The sequence below is a fragment of the Oncorhynchus nerka genome, linkage group LG9b (assembly GCF_034236695.1).
Source record: "Oncorhynchus nerka isolate Pitt River linkage group LG9b, Oner_Uvic_2.0, whole genome shotgun sequence".
Classification (NCBI taxonomy): Eukaryota; Metazoa; Chordata; class Actinopteri; order Salmoniformes; family Salmonidae; genus Oncorhynchus; species Oncorhynchus nerka.
In genome coordinates, this window is record NC_088424.1 from 23233019 (window position 1) to 23249673 (window position 16655).

General features: G+C 44.1%; 1 protein-coding gene across 4 annotated transcripts in view; it reads right to left on the bottom strand.

Annotated features, from left to right (window-relative positions):
- The window catches only part of LOC115114460 (catenin delta-2-like), a 155983-nt gene that overhangs the window by 90494 nt on the left and 48834 nt on the right, over positions 1–16655 (bottom strand). The gene's annotated exons all lie outside the window — the stretch shown is intronic.

Genomic DNA, 16655 nt, shown 5'->3' on the forward strand with positions numbered 1-16655 from the left:
TCAGTAAATGGAATCAAACACTCAACCTCAGCTCCGTACCACCCTGCCACCAATGGGCTGGCAGAACGCTTTGTGCAAACCCTAAAGCAAGGACTCCGTGCAGCAAAACGAGACGAAGGGACTTTGCAAACAAAACTGGCCAAGTTCCTGGCCTCCTACCGAAACACCCCACATGCCACGACAAATGAAAGCCCAGCCGCACTGATGTTCGGGAGGCCTCTCCGCACACAGCTGGACATCATGAAGCCAAACAGGCGTAATGAAGTGCTGAACAAACAAGCCAAGATGCTCTCCGGTGGCCGGGAGCGCCATCTCCAAACAGGACAGGAAGTGATGGTGCGAGACTACAGAAGAGGAGGAAATGGACAAGAGGGACCGTACACACACAAACGGGACCCAGAACTTACCAGGTTCAAGTGAGCCCAGACATAATGTGGCGGCGTCACATTAACCAAATGCATTCCACGGAAAACAGCACAACAAGAGAGAGAGAACAGGCACAGAGAGCTCCTGAGAGTGACACACAGGGAACTGTAGAGGACGGTGGGGCAGTAGAGAGACCCCAGGCTGAAAGAAGGGAACGTGTTGATGAAGGTGCTGCTATAGCAGACGCTATAATGGAACAAGCACACACTGAGGATGTTCAGGAGCCTCCAGACAATCCGAGGCGCTACCCAGAACGAAGGCACCGTCCACCAGACAGACTAGACTTATAAACAAACAAACAAAAACGAACTGTTCAAGTTCAAATTAAAAGATGCAAAATAACTACAAGAAGTTCTGGGAAATGTTTCAGTTGTGGTTTGGTAAAAGTAACTCTGATTGTATAAGAGAAGGAATGTTATGTTATGTTAATTACTGATGTCCCCTTTAAGGATGGAGCACCCTTGGTCATGCGCAGTATTGTTCTATGTTATTCTGGTACTAACTAGTTTGAGTAAATGTGAAGCTCCAGTTCAATTGCTTGTATTCCGAGTCTTTCTTATTACATAAATAAGTACTAAGTGTTAAGACACTACAAATGTAATGAAACGGGCAGGGAGCAAGCCTCGGACCTTCTAGACCGAAGTCCAGCGCGCTATCGACTGTGCCCCAAAAGCATGCTCAAGCGACAGTCGATATCAGCGTTTATAAACCCAGGGTCGTTACACTACTCCCTACTTTTCAAAGAGCGCGTCGTCGCGCTAGCTTGCGACTCGACATATTTTATAGGAACGCGTTCACCGGTCAAGCACACGCACGTTCGTGGATGCAAGGTCCGATCACTTCTGACACCAATGCAATGAAACGGGCAGGAAGCAGGCCTCGAACCTTCTAGCCAGAAGTCCAGCGCGCTATCGATTGTGTCCCAAAAGCATGTTCAAGCGGCATAGTCGATATCCGCGTTTATAAACCCAGGGCCGTTACAATAAGAGCAACCTACTTTCATCAGCGATCTGTTGCACCTACAATTCTTTATTCTATGATCTTGATACACACTACTCGTGTGTTACGACAGGTTATATTTCAGTCTATCTCTAAAGAGCTAGTTGAACTTTAGCTCAAAAGAGTTTCTCATAATGATTTACTACTACACAATCAATCCAATCTGTCTGGATAATAACTTTAAAAGAGAGCGTAATTGTTGGTGTGATTAACAAGTGCTGCAGCTGCAGGTCACCATCTGTAGACTCAGTTAATCACACTGCTGTTATCTCGATGTGCTGGTTATTGACAGATAATCGAATCTCAGGTTACATTCCCATGATGAGATCATCAATATTAACCCTCTCTCATATAATTAGGTTGGTGGAAATTAAGAAAATATGCATATATAAGCTACTATAATTGTAGCAAAGTGCAGAGCTGGTGTGTGTGTGGATATTGTGTGCTAAGAGCAGCACTATAAAGTGAGGACAAGAAGAGCAAGGTTGAGTTCAGAGTGTTAGAGCAGTTAAAGATATAACTGTAACCAATGGCTTATTAAACCGGAGGAGGTTATGCAGCATGGCAGCAGAACACTCTCCTGTTTAAACAACATAGCTATTTTATCACCATTGAGACCATGGTCTCTTTTGCAAGGGAACCCCCAAGGGAGCCCTGTTACAACACCTCTCCACCCCAAACAGTCTGCTCGTTCTCTACCACCAATTCTTACATCTTTTATTTACAATGGAATCATCTAGCAGACACTCTTATCCAGAGCAACTTACAGTAGTGAGAGCATACATCAAAGCAAAGTTCTCATGGCAAACCACAGTAAGACTTCGTAATGCAAGATGGCAGCCAATCAGTCTGTCCGTTTGTATGTCTGATCTTTCAGATTTGAGTTTTAATGACCCTGATCCTGTCTACAGAAGTAAACACTTTTGATGTGAAGGTGGATGCTGTACATAACAACTATTCTTGAGATGTATAGTTATGCTTTTATTGTTGATCTCTGGTAATGTGAGATGAAACTCTGGGCTGGTAGATACCATGCAATCTCTACCGACTCCCTATGATTTAAAAAACAGAGGAGGTTTTGGCCTTTTGCATGTAAATGTCTGAAGTCTATTTCCAAAAATAGACATGATTAGAACATGGGCCAATACGACAAATGCGGACATAATGGTTTTATCAGAAACTTGGCTAAAGAAATCTGTTGTCAAATAACTTGATTTCTATTGATATGTACACAGTTTTTAGAACGGATCGGATGAGTAAAGGAGAAGGGGTTGCAATATATGTGAAATCCAAGTTTAACACCTCTGGAATTCTCTCAATTACCAAAGCCAAACATTTTGAATTGCTTGCGGTTAAAGTGAACGTATACAGTGCATTCAGAAAGTATTCAGACCCCTTGACTTTTTTCACATTTGGTTATGTTACAGCCTTATTTAGAAATTGATTAAATCATTTTCCCCCCTCATCAATCTACACACAATACCCCATAATGACAAAGCTGGAAATGTTTTTGGGAAATACTGAAATATTACATTTACATAAGTATTCAGACCCTTTACTCAGTATTTTGTTGAAGTGCCTTTGGCAGTGATTATTTACATTGGAATCATCTAGCAGACACTCTTATCCAGAGCAACTTACAGTATTTTGTTGAAGTGCCTTTGGCAGCGATTACAGCCTGAGGTCTTCTTGGGTATAACACTACAAACTTGGCACACCTGTATTTGGGGAGTTTCTTCCATTCTTCTCTGCATATCCTCTCAAGGTCTGTCAGCTTGGATGGGGAGTTCACAGCTATTTTCAGGTCTGTAAAGCGATATTAGATCGGGTTCAAGTACAGACTCTGCCAGGGCCACTCAAGGACATTCAAAGACTTGACCCGAAGCCACTCATGCACTGTCTTGGCTGTGTGCTTAGGGTTGTTCTCCTGTTGGAAGGTGAACCATCACCCCAGTCTGAGATCCTTAGCACTCTGGAGCAGGTTTTCATCAATGATCTGTCTGTACTCTTCTTCGTTCATCTTTACCTCGATCTCCCAGGCCCTGCCGCTAAAAAACATCCCCGCAGCATGATGGTCCCACCACCATGCTTCACCGTAAGGATGGTGCCAGGCTTCCTCCAGATATGACGCTTGGCCTTGAGGCCAAAGAGTTCAATCTTGGTTTAATCAGACCAGAGAATCTGGTTTCTTATGGTCTGAGAGTCCTTTAGGTGCCTTTTGGCAAACTCCAAGCCAGCTGTCATGTGCCTTTTACTGAGGAGTGGCATCCATCTGGTCCCTCTACCATAAAGGCCTGAATGGTGGAGTGCTGCAGAGATGAGAGAACCTTCCAGAAGGACAACCATCTCCACAGAAGAACTCTGGAGCTCTGTCAGAGTGACCATCGGGTTCTTGGTCACCTCCCTGACCAAGGCCCTTCTCCCCGGATTGCTTAGTTTGGCTGTGCGGCCAGCTCTAGGAAGAGTCTTGATGGCTCCAAACTTCTTCCATTTAATAATGATGGAGGCCACTGTGTTCTTGGGGACCTTCAATACTGCAGAAATGTTGGTACCCTTCCCCAGATCTGTGCCTCGACACAATCCTGTCTCGGATCTCTACCGACAATTCCTTCAAACTCATCGTTTGGTTTTTGCACTGACATGCACTGTCAACTGTGGGACCTTATATAGACAGGTGTGTGCCTTTCCAAATCATGCTCAATCAATTGAATTTACCACGGGTGGACACCAATCAAGTTGTAGAAACATCTCAAGGATGATCAATGGAAACAGGATGCACCGGAGCTCAATTTCGAATCTCATATCAAAGGGTCTAAATACTTATGTAAAAATTAGCAAAAATGTTTTTGTTTTGTCATTATGGGGTATTGTGTGTAGATTGATGAGGAAAAACATTTATTCAATTTTAAAATAAGTTGTAATGTAACAAAATGTGACTACTTTCTAAATGCACTGTATAAGAACTCCCACATCACTGTAGTCAGCTGCAACAGCTTCCCTCAGCTTCGGGAGACACACTTAACTCTGTTTCTGATTTCCTACACAAGCTAAATGATTATGTATTGGACTCTTTTAAATAACTGTATTACTCTCTGAATCTCGGGCAAATTAATTAATGTGCCTACAAGACCGATTCCCAGAGCACCTAACAAATCAATGCTATTGGACATTCTTCTAACAAATACCCATGACAAAAACACATCGACTGGGATATTCTGTAATGATGTCAGTGTTCACTCAGGAGGCTGAAGAAATTCGGCTTGTCACCAAAAGCACTCACAAACTTCTACAGATGCACAATCGAGAGCATCCTGGCGGGCTGTATCACCGCCTGGTACGGCAACTGCTCCGCCCTCAACCGTAAGGCTCTCCAGAGGGTAGTGAGGTCTGCACAACGCATCACCGGGGGCAAACTACCTGCCCTCCAGGACACCTACACCACCCGATGTTACAGGAAGGTCATAAAGATCATCAAGGACATCAACCACCCGAACCACTGCCTGTTCACCCCGCTATCATCCAGAAGGCGAGGTCAGTACAGGTGCATCAAAGCTGGGACTGAGAGACTGAAAAACAGCTTCTATCTCAAGGCTATCAGACTGTTAAACAGCCACCATTGAGTGGCTGCTGCCAACACACTGTCATTGACACTGACACAACTCCAGCCACTTTAATAATGGGAATTGATGGGAAATTATGTAAATATATCACTAGCCACTTTAAACAATGCTACCTTATATAATGTTACTTACCCTACATTATTCATCTCATATGCATACGTATATACTGTACTCTACATCATCGACTGCATGCTTATGTAATACATGTATCACTAGCCACTTTAACTATGCCACTTTGTTTACTTTGTCTACATACTCATCTCATATGTATATACTGTACTCGATACCATCTACTGTATGCTGCTCTGTACCATCACTCACTCATATATCCTTATGTACATATTCTTTATCCCCTTACACTGTGTATAAGACAGTAGTTTTAGAATTGTTAGTTAGATTACTTGTTGGTTATCACTGCATTGTCGGAACTAGAAGCACAAGCATTTCGCTACACTCGCATTAACATCTGCTAACCATGTGTATGTGACAAATAAAATTGGATTTGATTTGATTTTAATTGATTGTGTTATAAATACAAAAATTGGGACTCCCAAGTTGCGCAGTGGTGTAAGGCACTACATCACAGTGCTAGAGGCGTCACTATAGATCCGGGCTGTGTCGCAGCCGGCCGCATGAGGCGGCGCACAATTGGCCTAGCATCATCTGGGTTAAAGGAGGGTGTGGGTGGCTGGGATGTCCTTGTCCCATCGTGCTCTAGCGGCTCCTGTGGCGGGCCAGGTGCATGCACTCTGACACGGTTGTCAGTTGGGCGGTGTTTCCTCCGACACGTTGATGTGGCTGGCTTCCAGGTTAAGCGAGCAGTGTGTCAAGAAGCAGTGTGGCTTGGCAGGGTTGTGTTTCGGAGGACGTATGGCTCTCGACCTTCGAGTCTCCCGAGTCTGTACGGGAGTTGCAGCAATAGGATAAGACTGTAACTACCAATTAAATATCACAAAGCAAAACCCCATTATATTTTATTAATACATTTTTGACAGTTTGATGAGCAAGCGTTCTTACATGATCTGTACTCGAATATTGACAGAGTAAGTCTGATTCCTGATGTTGACACTGCCTGGGACTATTTTGACATGAAATTTGTGTCCATTTGTGATAAGCATGCCCCTATGAAGAAATGTAAAATCAGTGGAAGGGACAATCCCTGGTTTTCAGATAACTTGGCAGAATTAATTAGAAAGAGGGCCTTGGGGCCTCCAGAGTGGAGCAGGTGCCTGTGCTAGCTGTGCCACCTATAGCTTCTGGGTTCGAGTCCAGGCTCTGTCGCAGCCGGCCGTGTCCGGGACACTCATGGGGTGGTACAGAATTGGCCTAGCGTTGTCCGGGTTAGGGGAGGGTTTGGCCGGCAGGGATGTTATTGTCCCATCACGTATTAGCGACTCCTGTGGCTGGCCGGGCAAAGTGCACGCTGACATGGTCGCCAGGTGTACGGTGTTTCCTCCGACACATTGGTGCGGCTGGCTTATGTTTTAAGTGGGCATTGTGTCAGGAAACAGTGTGGCGAGGTTGGGTTGTATTTCGGAGGGTGCACAGCTCTCGACCTTCACGTCTCCCGAGTTCGTACGGGAGTTGCAGCGATGAGACAAGACTGTAACTACCAATTGGATACCACGAAATTGTGGAGAAAACAGGGGGGAAAAAATAAGAAAAAGAAAGAAAGAGGGCCTCGATCAGAGCGCTAAGAAACAAATGTACAGGATTGATCAGGAAGTCCAAATCAGATTTCTATCTAAGTTCTGGAAGCTAATCAAATACAATCTAATCAAATCAGTGTCAGGATCTCATGTATCCTCTGTCCTTCCTGACCATTTAATGATGGATTCTAATGAAGTGAAGGATAAAGTTGATGTAAGTTATGTTACAGTAAACCATGATATAGGCCCTCATGTGAACCATTTTAACTTTGAGCCTGTTTCTTATGCTGAGGTCTATAAAGCACTAAAGGCAATAGACACTAAAAAGTCTGCAGGTCCAAACAACCTGGATCCCTACCTCTTAAAGATAGCAGCTGGTATTATTACTGAACTTGAGTCTCTTGATCCATTCCATACCCAGCATTTGGAAATCAGCTTATGTCCTCCCACTGCTAAAGGGTGGAGATCCCTCAGATTCTAATAACTATTGTCCTATCTACAAGCTCCCTATCCTGGCCAAAGTCTATTAATCCCTAGGGAACTCGCAGTTAAAGAACATCTTAATTGAAAAGAACACAACTAAGTGGGTTTCAGTCTGGCTTTAGTCTAGCTTTCTTGAGATTAATAGAGGTGTGCCCCAGGGTTCAAATAATATTTTTCTTCTAAAATGTGTATTAATTATTTGGGAAATGGGATGCAATTAGCAAAGTTACATCTATATACAGATGATACAGTCATATTAATGTGCTTTTTCTCTGATTCAGGCTGTTGAAAAGCTCCAGACTGCTTTCAGTCACTGCACACATCCCTTTAAGGTCTGAAACTGGTCCTGAATGTACAAAACACTAAATGTATGACCTTTACCAGAGTTCGCACTTAGACAGAGAAGGTTAGCATTGTCACATCTGGTGGCTTATCCATTGAAAATGTGTCATCCTACAAATACCTTTTATATGGTTGGATGACAAGTTGTCCTTTAAAGTTCATATGGATAATCTTGTGAGGAGGCTTAAATTGAAATTAGGTTTTTATTTTATTAATAAGGCCTGTTTCCCGCTTATGGCTGGAAAGAAGCTTGTTCAGGCCACTTTTCTCTCTGTAATTGATTATGGTGACTTGTTGTATATGCACGCAGCCTCATCGGTCTTACAGAGACTGGACTCTGTTTATCATGCATCCTTGTGCTTTATTACAAATGCCAAGTCAATCACCCAACATTGCATCTAGTACCAAATGGTGGGTTGGACCTCATTTTATATGCACAGAAAGCTACATTCGTATGTGTTCATGTACAAAGCCCTTTTGGGTAAACTTCCTCTTAACCTCTGTAGTCTTATCTCCTTCACCACCAGCAGTTACCATACCCGGTCTGCTAGGTGGTTGCTACTTTTGCACCAGTGGTATGGAATAGTCTACAATCCAGGCTTCATCTAGATATGTTAGCGCCACTGAATGGAAAAAAACATGTTGATGGGGGACTGTTACAGAGGATTGCTTTTTCTTAGGCTGGATCATGTTGTTGTATGTTTTAATTCTGTAATGTATTGATTGTTGCTGCTTTCTTGGCCAGGTCTCCCTTGAAAAAGAGACTCTGGAGCTGCAGTCAAAACACTTAAAATACACCCTATCCCCACTTCTGATGACGTATCATGACGCCTGACGAGAATACACTTGCAGGGCAAGGGGCGAGGGAGGAAGGAGTGATTTCTAAATGGCCCGCCCTTGCCCGGAAAATCGCCATCCTTCATCCCGCTATGATTGTGTTTTCAGCCACCAGTAGCTTGTGGGTGCTTTATATGTGCTACAGTCAATTATGATTTCATGTCTACTTACATTAAATATATAATTATTAATATAGCAAATTAATTAGCTTAATAACATTAGCCCGCCAAGCTGGAACTTCGGAAGAAGGAAAATGTTTTATTTTTACAATTTCCAAAAGATAACCAAACAAAAACATCATTACTTTTACGAGACATGTTTGTACCGTCATGTGCATTAGTAGCACAATTTCTAACTGATTTACATTCGTTTTTACTTACACTTGTATGTTGACTCCATATTGACGTTGAGGTTTTAATTTTTGGCTGAACATATGAAAGCTGGTGGTTCCTTTTAACATGAGTCTTCAATATTCCCATGTAAGAAGTTTTAGGTTGTAGTTATAGGAATTATAGGACTATTTCTCTCTATACCATTTGTATTTCATATACCTTTGACTATTGGATGTTCTTATAGGCACTATAGCCACGGCCCTTGCAGAGCAAGGGGAACAACTACTCCAAGTCTCAGAGCGTGACCGTCACTGATTGAAACGGTATTAGCGCGCACCCCGCTAACTAGCTAGCCATTTCACATCGGTTACACCAGCCTAATCTTGGGAGTTGATAGGCTTGAAGTCATAAACAGCTCAATGCTTGAAGCATTGAGAAGAGCTGCTGGTAAAACGCACAAATTTGCTGTTTGAATGAATGCGTACGAGCCTGCTGCTGCCCACCATCGCTTAGTCAGACTGCTCAATCAAATATTATCCAGAGCGACTTACAAATTGGTGCATTCACCTTATGACATCCAGTGGAACAGCCACTTTACAATAGTGCATCTAAATCTTTTAAGGGGGGTGAGAAGGATTACTTTATCCTATCCTAGGTATTCCTTAAAGAGGTGGGGTTTCAGGTGTCTCCGGAAGGTGGTGATTGACTCCGCTGTCCTGGCGTCGTGAGGGAGTTTGTTCCACCATTGGGGGCCAGAGCAGCGAACAGTTTTGACTGGGCTGAGCGGGAACTGTACTTCCTCAGTGGTAGGGAGGCGAGCAGGCCAGAGGTGGATGAACGCAGTGCCCTTGTTTGGGTGTAGGGCCTGATCAGAGCCTGGAGGTACTGAGGTGCCGTTCCCCTCACAGCTCCGTAGGCAAGCACCATGGTCTTGTATCGGATGCGAGCTTCAACTGGAAGCCAGTGGAGAGAGCGGAGGAGCGGGGTGACGTGAGAGAACTTGGGAAGGTTGAACACCAGACGGGCTGCGGCGTTCTGGATGAGTTGTAGGGGTTTAATGGCACAGGCAGGGAGCCCAGCCAACAGCGAGTTGCAGTAATCCAGACGGGAGATGACAAGTGCCTGGATTAGGACCTGCGCCGCTTCCTGTGTGAGGCAGGGTCGTACTCTGCGGATGTTGTAGAGCATGAACCTACAGGAACGGGCCACCGCCTTGATGTTAGTTGAGAACGACAGGGTGTTGTCCAGGATCACGCCAAGGTTCTTAGCGCTCTGGGAGGAGGACACAATGGAGTTGTCAACCGTGATGGCGAGATCATGGAACGGGCAGTCCTTCCCCGGGAGGAAGAGCAGCTCCGTCTTGCCGAGGTTCAGCTTGAGGTGGTGATCCGTCATCCACACTGATATGTCTGCCAGACATGCAGAGATGCGATTCGCCACCTGGTCATCAGAAGGGGGAAAGGAGAAGATTAATTGTGTGTCGTCTGCATAGCAATGATAGGAGAGACCATGTGAGGTTATGACAGAGCCAAGTGACTTGGTGTATAGCGAGAATAGGAGAGGGCCAAGAACAGAGCCCTGGGGGACACCAGTGGTGAGAGCACGTGGTGAGGAGACAGATTCTCGCCACGCCACCTGGTAGGAGCGACCTGTCAGGTAGGACGCAATCCAAGCGTGGGCCGCGCCGGAGATGCCCAACTCGGAGAGGGTGGAGAGGAGGATCTGATGGTTCACAGTATCGAAGGCAGCCGATAGGTCTAGAAGGATGAGAGCAGAGGAGAGAGAGTTAGCTTTAGCAGTGCGGAGCGCCTCCCTGATACAGAGAAGAGTTGCTCATGTTTCTTGGCCAAAGGAAGTCTCTTCTTCTTATTGGTGTCCTTTAGTAGTGGTTTGTTTGCAGCAATTCGACCATGAAGGCCTGATTCACGCAGTCTCCTCAAAAGTTGATGTTGAGATGGGTCTGTTAGTTGAACCCTGTGAAGCATTTATTTGGGCTGCAAGGTAACTCTGGGTCTTCCTTTCCAGTGGCGGTCTACATGAGAGCCAGTTACATCATAGTGGTTCATGGTTTTTGTGACTGTACTTGAAGAAACATTCAAAGTTCTTGAAAGTTTCCGGATTGACTTACCTTCACGTCTTAAATTAATGATGGACTGTCATTTCTTTTTGCTTTTTTTGAGCTGTGCTTTCCATAATATGAACTTGGTCTTTTACCAAATAGGGCTATCTTCTGTATACCACCCCTACCTTGTCACAACACAACTGATGCTCAAATGCATTAATAAGAAGGAAAGAAATTCCACAAATGAACTTTTAAGAAGGCACACCTGTTAATTAAAATGCATTCCAGGTGGCTACCTCATGAAGCTGGTTTAGAGAATGCCAAGAGTGTGCAAAGCTGTCATCAAGGCAAAGGGTGGCTATTTGAAGAATCTAAAATCTAAAATATATTTAGATTTGATTAACATTTTTTTTGGTTACTACATGATTCCATATGTGTTATTTCATAGTTTTGATGTCTTCACTATTATTATATAATGTAGAAAATAGTCAAAAGAAAAAAGAAAACCTTGAATGAGTAGGTCTGGCCCAACTTTTGACTGGTACTCAACATGCACATCGTTCATGGCACGAGGGATCATCAGAATCTTTCCTATTTTTTTCTGTGCAAATACAGTACAGATGAGAGCATCAATATTGCAGTGTGCCTTTTCACGTCTGGCATTTGGACACCGCAACTCACCTTCAAGGCAGATCTTGATCAAACATTCAAAAAATGGATACTGTGCTGGAGTAGTGAGGAGGAGTAGTATTCAACTTCCCAGCCACTGCCCCCATGATGTGTGAGAGGCTGTGACAGTGTATATAACAGAGGCAGGGAGACATCCATTGTTCTCCACAGATGAATGTGAAAGGAAAGAGCAGAGGAGAGTAGGGCCACACACTGATGGGGGTCACAGTGGCAGGCCCACACAGAGGACAGAGAGAGAGGGACGCACCAACTTGGAGTAGTGGAGCTAGACACTGACTGGAGATGTCAAATCTAGTACAAACTAGTCCCACACTATATATCCTATAAATACGGAGTAGCTAGTTACTCACTGACTGGAGTGACCAAATGTAGTTCAAAGTAGTCCCCCAATCTTTCCTATAAAAATCTTTCCTATAAAATATAGCACTTCTCATATAGCCTACCTTTTTATAGGATAGAGAGGGGGACTACTTTCACCTAGTAACACCTTGTGGTGGAAGTGGGCATAGAGTTCAAAATGATGTGATTAGATAGAAATAGCAATAGAGTAGCTAAATACATAATATTGTGTTGAACTAAATTGTTAGGATATCTATTTTTGCAGGTGTGGTTGCCCCTCTCATTTGATCAGAGAGCATGTTGCCACCAGTGAGAGGATTGTTAAGATGCTTGAGAGAGGGGTATGGTTTTACCTAATCACTTAGTTCCCCCCACTCAAAGTAACATCCACTCAATGGGCGATGCACTACACTGGTGTGGTCAGTGTCATGATGTGAGAGGGATTCCATGTCATAAATGAGTACATCCCAAAGGCACTCATCCGCTAAAATAACTGAGACACCCCCAGCATCCATTACAGGAGTGGGCGAGCGAGAGATCATGCTCATCATACCTCCCATTGTGCCCTCCTATCAGGACTGGGCACAATGGCGTCTGTATCCCTAGTGTGCATTAGTGCATTGAGATAATAGGTGGAAAAACACGAGTGAGAAGCTTGGTCTGTGACTGTGAGAAGAGGTAAATAGCCCTGATGGAAATGAATTCTCCCTCATTTAAATCCCAGGAGAAACAGATCAACTGTAGAGTGGGGAAATCTGCTGAGTCAAGGGAGAGGGAAGCTTCATTACAGTGAAGGTTTGCCAGGTAGCTCCTGTGAGGGAGGGGGTAAAGTAGCCAGGCACATCCCTGGATCGCCATAATGACTCTTAATTATTTGTTAACTGCACAGATAAAACACCCTGGCTGTGTCCCAAATAGCACCCTATTCCCTATGTAGTGCACTACCTTTCACAGGGTAGTTCAGTATATATATGAGATCTCTGATTAGGTGCTCAATCCTTTATTTCAACAGCCAAAACTAACAAAACTTCATGTCACACAGGCTTTGGATATTAGTAATAATAGGTTCTACGAAGGTCATAGGCCAGGCTTTGGATAATGTTCATGTTGATTGTAGTATCCTAGATGCTACAGTAGCCTTGTTCATGTCTCAGAAACACACACGGTCTGACTTAGGCATTATGATTCATCGGAATAGGATACAGCATAATGGTGTGGGAAACCTAAGCTTACCTCCATTGGAAGTTTGACCATTTTCTTTCTTCTACACTTTCACTGAAATTGGATTTCAGCTATTTGTCTCCCCTCATTAGCTTCAGTAAATCACATTTTCCTTTGTTAGGGAGCTGTCTGTGTTCCTGCTGTTTGATTCACTGTCAGGTTGAAAGGGTTTCTATTATCCTAATGTTAGTACGGAAGACACCTAACTGTCAGTGCGCCCAGGTCCCCCTGGCCAATTAGTTTTGAAACAAGACGACTTGGCCTGCGTGTCTATGTCACATACTCCAGGCATCGCATTTATAACTCTCATTGAAGTGGAGGTTGATGATTAGAGGCCCTGTATGACGAACGGTAGGAGGTCTGACCAAATTGTATCCTGTGAACCTTTAAATTGGGGAAAATGAATTAATATCCTGCCAATTTGGACCTTCTTTGTTGATAATGGTCCAAGAAGAACTGAGCCTGAATCAGAAGAGAAAACCCACGTTGGTTTTCACCATGAGATTCAAATCCTACTGAGCCACGACCCCTCCACTTGGCTGAGTCTGGTGTGACAGACAGACCCCTGGTTCCGGGCAGAGAGGGAAAGTCTCTCTAGCTGGCCCTGGCAGACACATGGAAGGAGGCTAAGCTGTCAGATGGTTTTGGGCCATAACTCTTTGCTCCATTAAGAGATCTAGGACATATTCGTTATCAGTAGTGATGAGCAACGGCCAACCTGTATTATTGAGTGGCAGACGTCCAGGGATATATTTAGGATGGCTCAGTGAGAGAATCAGATCCAAGATGGTAGTGGCTCGACCAACTGATTTAGATACAGTTGAAGTCTTAGTCAAATACATTTAAACTCAGTTTTTCACAATTCCTGACATTTAATCCTATTAAAAAATCCCTGTCTTAGGTCAGTTAGTATCACCACTATATTTTAAGAATGTGAAATGTCAGAATAATAGTAGAGGGAATGATTTATTTCAGCTTTTATTTCTTTCATCACATTCCCAATGGGTCAGAAGTTTATATACACTCAATTAGTATTTGGTAGCATTGCCTTTAAATTGTTTAAATTGGGTAAAACTTTTCAGGGGGCCTTCCACAAGCTTCCCACAATAAGTTGGGTGAATTTTGGCCCATTCCTCCTGACAGAACTGGTGTAACGGAGTCAGGTTTGTAGGTCACCTTGCTCGCACACGCTTTTCAGTCCTGCCCACAAATTTTCTATAGGATTGAGGTCAGTGCTTTGTGATGGCCAGTCCAATACCTTGACTTTGTTGTCCTTAAGCCATTTTGCCACAACTTTGGAAGTATGCTTGGGGCCATTGTCCATTTGGAAGAGCCATTTGCGACCAAGCTTTAACTTCCTGACTGATGTCTTGAGATGTTGCTTCAATATATCCACATAATTTTCCTCCTTCATGATGCCATCTATTTTGTGAAGTGCATCAGTCCCTCCTGCATCAAAGCACCCCCACAACATGATGCTGCCAACCCCGTGCTTCACGGTTGGGATGGTGTTCTTCAGATTTCAAACCTCCCCCTTTTTCCTCCAAACACAACGATGGTCATTATGGCCAAACAGTTGACCCAGAAAATATAAAAAACTATCGGCCTACATCGAATCTTCCATTCCTCTCAAACATTTTAGAAAAGGCTGTTGCGCAGCAACTCACTGCCTTCCTGAAGACAAACAATGTATACGAAATACTTCAGTCTGGTTTTAGACCCCATCATAGCACTGAGACTGCACTTGTGAAGGTGGTAAATGACATTTTAATGGTATCGGACCGAGGCTCTGCATCTGTCCTCGTGCTCCTAGACCTTAGTGCTGCTTTTGATACCATCGATCACCACATTCTTTTGGAGAGATTGGAAACCCAAATTGGTCTACACGGACAAGTTCTGGCCTGGTTTAGATCTTATCTGTCGGAAAGATAACAGTTTGTCTCTGTGAATGGTTTGTCCTCTGACAAATCAACTGTAAATTTCGGTGTTCCTCAAGGTTCTGTTTTAGAACCACTATTGTTTTCACTATATATTTTACCTCTTGGGGATGTCATTCGAAAACATAATGTTAACTTTCACTGCTATGCGGATGACACACAGCTGTACATTTCAATGAAACATGGTGAAGCCCCAAAATTGCCATCGCTAGAAGCATGTGTTACAGAAGTGGATGGCTGCAAACGTTCTACTTTTAAATTCGGACAAAACAGAGATGCTTGTTCTAGGTCCCAAGAAACAAAGAGATCTTCTGTTGAATCTGACAATTAATCTTAATGGTTGTACAGTCGTCTCAAATAAAACTGTGAAGGACCTCGGCGTTACTCTGGACCCTGATCTCTCTTTTGAAGAACATATCAAGACCATTTCAAGGACAGCTTTTTTCCATCTACGTAACATTGCAAAAATCAGAAACTTTCTGTCCAAAAATGATGCAGAAAAATTCATCCATGCTTTTGTCACTGCTAGGTTAGACTACTGCAATGCTCTACTTTCCGGCTACCTGGATAAAGCACTAAATAAACTTCAGTTAGTGATAAATACGGCTGACTTAGGCATTATGATTCATCGGAATAGGATACAGCATAATGGTGTGGGAAACCTAAGCCTACCTCCGTTGGAAGTTTGACCATTTTCTTTCTTCTACACTTTCACTGAAATTGGATTTCAGCTATTTGAGCTATTTATTAGAATCCTGACTAGAACCAAAACATTTGATCATATTACTCCAGTGCTAGCCTCCCTACACTGGCTTCCTGTCAAAGCAAGGGCTGATTTCAAGGTTTTACTGCTAACCTACAAAGCATTACATGGGCTTGCTCCTACCTATCTCTCTGATTTGGTCCTGCCGTACATACCTACACGTACGCTATGGTCACAAGACGCAGGCCTCCTAATCGTCCCTAGAATTTCTAAGCAAACAGCTGGAGGCAGGGCTTTCTCCTATAGAGCTCCATTTTTATGGAACGGTCTGCCTACCCATGTCAGAGACGCAAACTCGGTCTCAACCTTTAAGTCTTTACTGAAGACTCATCTCTTCAGTGAGTCATATGATTAAGTGTAGTCTGGCCCAGGAGTGGGAAGGTGAACGGAAAGGCTCTGGAGCAACGAACCACCCTTGCTGTCTCTGCCTGGCCGGTTCCCCTCTTTCCACTGGGATTCTCTGCCTCTAACCCTATTACAGGGGCTGAGTCACTGGCTTACTGGGGCTCTCTCATGCCGTCCCTGGAAGGGTTGTGTCACCTGAGTGGGTTGATTCACTGATGTGGTCATCCTGTCTGGGTTGGCGCCCCCCCCTTGGGTTGTGCCATGGCGGAGATCTTTGTGGGCTATACTCAGCCTTGTCTCAGGATGGTAAGTTGGTGGTTGAAGATATCCCTCTAGTGGTGTGGGGGCTGTGCTTTGGCAAAGTGGGTGGGGTTATATCCTTCCTGTTTGGCCCTGTCCGGGGGTGTCCTCGGATGGGGCCACAGTGTCTCCTGACCCCTCCTGTCTCAGCCTCCAGTATTTATGCTGCAGTAGTTTATGTGTCGGGGGGCTAGGGTCAGTTTGTTATATCTGGAGTACTTCTCATGTCCTATTCGGTGTCCTGTGTGAATTTAAGTGTGCTTTCTCTAATTCTCTCTGTCTCTCTTTCTTTCTCTCTCTCGGAGGACCT